The sequence below is a fragment of the Crocodylus porosus genome, unplaced genomic scaffold, assembly GCF_001723895.1.
Source record: "Crocodylus porosus isolate Cpor-Errol unplaced genomic scaffold, CroPor_comp1, whole genome shotgun sequence".
NCBI classification, from domain to species: domain Eukaryota; kingdom Metazoa; phylum Chordata; order Crocodylia; family Crocodylidae; genus Crocodylus; species Crocodylus porosus.
In genome coordinates, this window is record NW_017728916.1 from 1,816,038 (window position 1) to 1,822,722 (window position 6,685).

Sequence of the window (6,685 nt, forward strand, 5' to 3'; positions counted from 1 at the left end):
CGGACTAGATGATCTGCTCAGGTCCCTTCCGACCCTAGAAACTAAGAAACTATGAAACTATGAAACTATAAAATTGACAGACTAGATCTTTATTCACAAAATCTGTGCACTCTGTTTTGTGTTGTGAGATTCCAGAGAATAAATCCTTGCCAAGTTATCTTTCCCCAAACGTATCTGCCAAGCCAGAGCTTGGCCTCCATTTGGGCTGGCTATGTCATGACGGAAAACACCCACATACCTGGGGTTTTTTCTACAGTGATATTCTCATTCTCCAGTGGGAGAAGAGGCTGGCAGCAAGAAGTCAAAGCATTTACAACCAGTGCTCTAAGGCAGGGGTGGCCAAGCTCTGGCATGCATGCCACAAATGGTTCAAATAGCCCATGTGTGGCACATAGCAGAGAGGGCAGGAAGCAGAAAGCAGAGCAGCAGATTAGGTAAGGCAAACTGGAGTGGCACTTGAGGAGGGTGAGGAGTTTACCTTGTGACATGCCTGCCAAAAAGGTTGGCGCCCACTGCTCTAAGGAGTAGAGAGGACTTCCCCTTCACAGCTCTGCACTGGTGGGCTGCACTGAGGAATTTACAGATTTGCTCCACAGATCTCTCACCAAATGTTGATGCTTTTATTCAGATATTGACCCAACCCTAAATACACTAAGCACAGTCTTTGATGGTGTTTGTAATAAATTACCTCATCACTGTCATGGCAGCTGCCACCACTGGAAAATATTTTTCCCAATAGAGCAATTAGGAAACAATTCATTCAGCTAAATCTGATATGGAAACCTACATATTTCAGTCGGTGCTTACTCCTTCTTGGGGCTGTTTTTCTCACGCACATCTGTGGGAAGAGAAACTAATGATTTCTATTGCTCAAGGGGCTAGACCACTTAGAAGTAATTGCTGTTAAGTCAGTGCTATTACTGGGCTTCCTCATTTACATAGTGACAGTAACACATTTTGATGCTGTACTCATTTGGAAATGAAATGCTGCATCTTAGCAAGGTCTTCCTAGTGCGTTATTCTAATAACAGAATAAGTCTGTCAGCTATTACATGATATGGCTGGTATGGGAGGACAAACATGGAACTGAGCAGTCTTTTATAGTTTAAAAACTAGCTATTGGCTCCTTGTTTCCATCTGGCTGCACATTTTAATTCTCCTACACAACAGTCTTTTGAAAGGCAGGTCTCCTCTGCATCATTCAAAGCCCAAGGCACTGCACCAAGGCCAGAGCTTCATGAGTCACTATGTCCCTTAGCAACTGGCATGATCATTGGCAAGGGGTGAACTTCAGAAGACTCAGTCCTAAATTTGGGTTAACGGTTGAAGCATTTAGCTACTTCCATCTTCTGAGCTCTTTGTGTGGAGGTTTAATCCTGTGCTTACAGAGCTCAAACTGGCATAAAACACAGCAGTAGCCCTATTAAATAGCCTAGAGAATGTAGTGGGATTTATAGTCTATAGGTAAGTTCAAGTCATGTGTAAGGGTAGAGCTTTTGAAGTGGTTCGGCAGGCTGAAGGGCCTGCTGTGAGAGAGACCTGCTTATTCTCAGCCTAAGGCCTGAAAATAGCTTAGCGTGTCACAAAACTGAGAAATGATAAACACAGAGAAATGTATATCTGATGAAAGAGAAGTAAAAGCCACCATCAGATTTCGGACATATCCAGCTATTTTTAAGCAGAATGCTGCCAGTAGGAAATAGTGCTAAGTTCAATAACTCCACAGGAATTAACTGATGTAGATGTTAATCATGATTATGTGAGATGAACAAATAGCCTACCAGGAAGATGGGGGACCCTAGAAAACTAGGGTATTGAAATACAAATAAGGAAAAAGGATTATTTGAGTATGAATATGCATGAAAGGAGATATTAGCACTGAATGGTATAAATCATACCAATTACTCATTGTAAAGCACCAACTTGTCTGACCTATTTCAGGTCCCCCCTACCACCAAAAGACCATAAACAACATGAATGCTAGTAATTCCTTAATGCTTCTCTCCTCTTGTACAATCACAGGTTGGTTTTTTTTAGGCTTATTAATATTGTGTTATCTCACTTGAGTCACCCTAAGGACCCCATTATTGACAAGCTGTCTACTGTAGCACTAATTCAGAGACCAGACCCTGCCAGATCACAGCATACTAAACTGTGTATAACCAAGGCAATTAATAAATGAGATAACAACTGAGTCCTCAGTGAATGCAGAATCCAGTTCACAGTCTCTGCCCTTGTTTTCTGGGTCCATTATGGATGGGGCACAGCTACCCACGAAACTCTTTCTATCCACAGCCATAACATCCCATGTCACAGGGCTCTGTTATACTCTGCTCAAGTGGCATCACTTGCCATCTTTGTTGACAGTTCCATCATGGGACCTAGGTAGGAATAAGCGAAAGCCTGAATGCCCTCTAAGGCTGCATCCAGACGTGGGTGGACATTTGGTTCCCCAAGGGCAACTAGCGGTGGCACACCTTGTGCTGCCACTAGTTGTTCCCAGGGAATGCCTGTTCCATGCGTACTGTGGCACGCTGCTAGTTACCCCAGGTGGGGTAGGGAAGGCTGGGGCCAGCACTGGGCTCACCCCAGCAACCTAACCTGGGGTCCTGGGGGTGTTTCAGGGCTGCAGCAGCGTTTATCCTGCTGTGTAGAGCCTGGCCTGCAGTGGAGTGTGGCTCTGGTTGGCCAGGCTTTTGGGCAGTGCATAGTGCTACTGCATGGGTTGTCTCGCTTTTTTTTTTTCACTGCTTTTTTTTTACCCCTGGATATCCAATGGTCAAAAAACCCCTCTGTGCTGCTCCCTTGCAGCGTAGAGAACAACTGAACATGTCGTATGTGGTGCTGCAGACACATCTGCGGTGCTACATACCGCATGACCGTGTTTTTCTGGAAATGGCCTAAGAGGTGGTCCCCTCAGGCAGGGCTTGGGGGCTTGTACACATATTGGTACCATGGTGTGAGGGTAGCTTGCTAGTACCTTTTCTGTGGATGACTGCAGGCTGCCTAGCTGATGAAGTGTCAGCCTGACACCTTCCATTGGGGCATGTCCGGGGTGTCCATTATTGCCCAAGGATGAGGCCAAAATTCAGGTCTCTGCAGTAGAGATTTAAACCCACATGGCACCCCTTTCTTTTTACTTGACCTCAACTCGACCGTGACAAATTATTGGCCCAGAGCAGCATTTGTGAGACATGAAATTGCTAAATCAGAGCAGGGCAATGGTCCCTGTTGGAGAAGGTGTTAAAAGCATCCATTTAGGACAGTTTAAATTACTGTGCTTCTTTCCTTGAGCAAGCAAACCTCAAAGCTCATGCATAATCCACTGCAGTCATGAGATCAGAAGGTGACTGGAGATTTTAAATTTCCTATCTTGCTGATGAACTTACGTCAAATGGTACTGCAGTACTTGCAGCATTTCTGTGATGCATATTCTAATTATATCAAGGACACCTGGAGTGTCTATGTACTTTCTGTACTCACCCTTTCTACAACAATATTTAAAGCCATAAGGCAGTGTTTTCAAAGGAGATCATGACTGGAAACACTCTGGATGAGCTTGCAGGAGCTTTGGACCCGAAGTTCCAGATATATGTTAGGTGGGCATTCTGTATTTTAGATGGGAAAACAAAAATGTAATGTGGGAGTGGGTTTAGTTAAAAGGAAGAGCTATCATATGAAGCAATACAGGAGCTTGGAAGACAAGACGGATGCCAGGGAGATGGATTGCTGCCCTGTAGGCAATATGGTCAAGATGAGGACCTTATCCACTTCTTCTCCAGTTTATCACCTGACCTCCCTGCTGTGTTATATAACACCAGCAATAGTGTCTAGGAGACCTCATCATGGGCCAGGACCATGCCGAAAAGAGAGACAGCCACTGTGTCAAAGAGCTCAAATGTGCAGTGAGCATGTGCAGCATCTCTGCAGGAAAGGCAGTGATATGCTGAGGTGCAGAGTGGTTTTTACAAAGTGACTTTGTATTTTCCTGATCGTTATGTTTAATTGTGTGCCCAACTGCATCATGCTCCAAATGCTGCACACAGAAATGAACACTTTGTAAATAAGTGACTGAGGGGCCCCAGTACTGAAAACACTCACCCTGTGTGCTTAACTTCTCACACTGAACTCATACACAGTTAACACAAAGACCCATGTACGCTGTACATGTGCACAGTGATACATTAGATAGCTTCTAAAATGTTTCCCTTCAAAGGAATCCCTCTAGGATTGATTGATCATTGCATCCAGAGGACAAGATGAAAGACGCGCTTTTTGTTTATGAAGGTTTTGACATTGAAGAATTCAGCCAAGATTCATCAGACAGTTCCAATGCCAGTTCAAAGACAGGATATTTTTATTGTACAGGTGCAATATTATGCTAAGGGATAAAGGTTGCTGTCTGATAGAAACATGCCCCTGGTAGCCTTAGTGTGCTCAGTACACAAAGATCTACCACATCAGTGAAACTCAGCATAACACACCCCTCACCGGACATGCACATCTGCATCTGACACGCTCCTGATACAGTCATGCACCTTGCTATGTGTTAGACCCAGTTTATAATCTAATCTGTTCTAGGTCAGTAGGTGTCTCTGTATCTAAGAGCCCAGGGGAGGTACCCCTTTGCAAGGTATTTAACCCCGCTCAGCTTCATGTTAAAGTCCTCAGCCAGCTGCTGAGCTGTTCCCCAAGCCATCATCCTCCAAGGGAGAAAGCAAGGAGCAATTTATAGGACTGAACCTGAATTTATACACCTTGGCTGCCTGATCCTGGTAAGTTAACTTTAGGCTGGCAGTTTGCTACATGGATGCAGAGCATATAACATTGACATTGACTTTAGATGAGTGCTGCAATATTTATAAACCTGCTAAGTTGTCCCATGAAGCCCAAAGGAAAGCAACTGTCCTCTTGTCTATAAGGCCAAATGTGAGAAAATATCCAGCATCATAAATCTATATTGCAAGACTCTCAGGGCCTCAGGGCACGGGGGAGGTGTGTTCTTGGATGAAGCCAAGCACAGAGGATGGCCTGGATTGCATATGGCATCTGTAAGCACTTAGAGTGAACAAACATGAAGTGTGATGTGCCAGGGGAAATAAACTTTATTGGTCTAAACAAAAGTGGAAAGTTTATTTGCTGAGGTTAGGTATCAGCCAGTTCATCCTGGCAGCGTTCCCCAAGGCTGACCTTAATGTTTCCAACCTACAGAATGGAGAAGGGCCTTGCTGTGCCCCAGCTCTTCTGTGCTCAAATGTGGGTACCAGCCCACTCTTACCACCTTCTTGGCTGAGGATATCCATGGGTGAAGAGTCTGGGGAGGTGATGGCATTTCTGTCACTCAGATGTTTCATAAGTCTCAGCCTGAGATTGGGATGGCCAACACAGCACACACGTATTTATGCCCAGGGAATGCATTTACAGGGCAAGCTCTAGGCACCAGCTTTTCTCATGCACATAGGTATCATCTTCACAAGGTTGTGGATGATGTGGGGATTCCTTGGGGATGTCTACAGAAGTCACTCACGGCCTGTGACCTCAGACCAGCTCTGCCTACTGACCATCCATCCTGTGAGCTCCATGCATACCCACCCAGGACAGTGATTTCTCAGTGCTGCTTCAATTAACAAGATGCCCACTCTGCTTCAAGTGTACTTTCTATATCCAGTAACACCATAGGGCTTATTTTCTTCTTTGTCAGGATAGTTATGGTAGTGTCTGTCCTCTATCACTAGTTCTGAGGACTTGAGAGAAGGTGGAGCACTGGACAGAATTCAAGGGAGGTAACTCTATTCTGGACTTTGTAGATGAGGATGAACTAAAAGCCTGAGGCCACAGGCAAGCTCAATCCAGCTATTTCATTGATTAAAAAAAGAGGCAGAAACTGAACTTTGGGATCTACTTTCTTAAAGAGCATTCACTCATTGCCTGGCATGAGATGACTATAGAAGATCATAACATCACAAACCAGGGAGGAGTGACTGGGTGAGTGTGCTGGACTCTATAATAAAGGAACAGCTAGGATTAACAAAACACAGAACTACACGGGGCCTCTCCCCTTGGGGAATCCCTCATGCACACACATGATTCTATGTGTCACTCTAATGCTCTCCACACTGAAGCTGGGATGCCCAACAACAGCTTTTAGTTGTTTTCAAAAAATAGTGTATTCATCTGAAACTACCAGGGGAAGTCAGAAAGACGGGATGTGAATGCCCAAAGGGCAATATGCCCTGAATGCCTGGCGAACACCCCAATTCCCTGGTGGAAGCACCAGGAGACATTTCATGAAGACCTGGTTCAGGAACACAGGCTTACATCTCACCTCCAAGACTGTGGGGTGGCTGATTCATTACTAACCTAGCAGGAAGAAAGATGCCCACTCTATCAATTAGCAACTTCAGTTCCATTCCAGTCGGGCAAACAAGTATGGGAGCCTGGAAGTTCTCTGTTTCATCTGTAATTAAAGGACCTTTCTCCCTCTCTTCCCTTTCTCCCTCAGGAAAGAGCTCTGGACTTATCTTGCATAACATTTTGCTGCTTCTGGAATCATTGTTCCCTAACTCATATGCTACACCTCCTTCTACAATGTAATTAAAAATAAATCAAGAGGCACTAAATAAGATGTTTTATTCTTAGCAAGTGTAGATGAGAGGGAGAGAAATGCCTGTGGATTTGTTCCTAC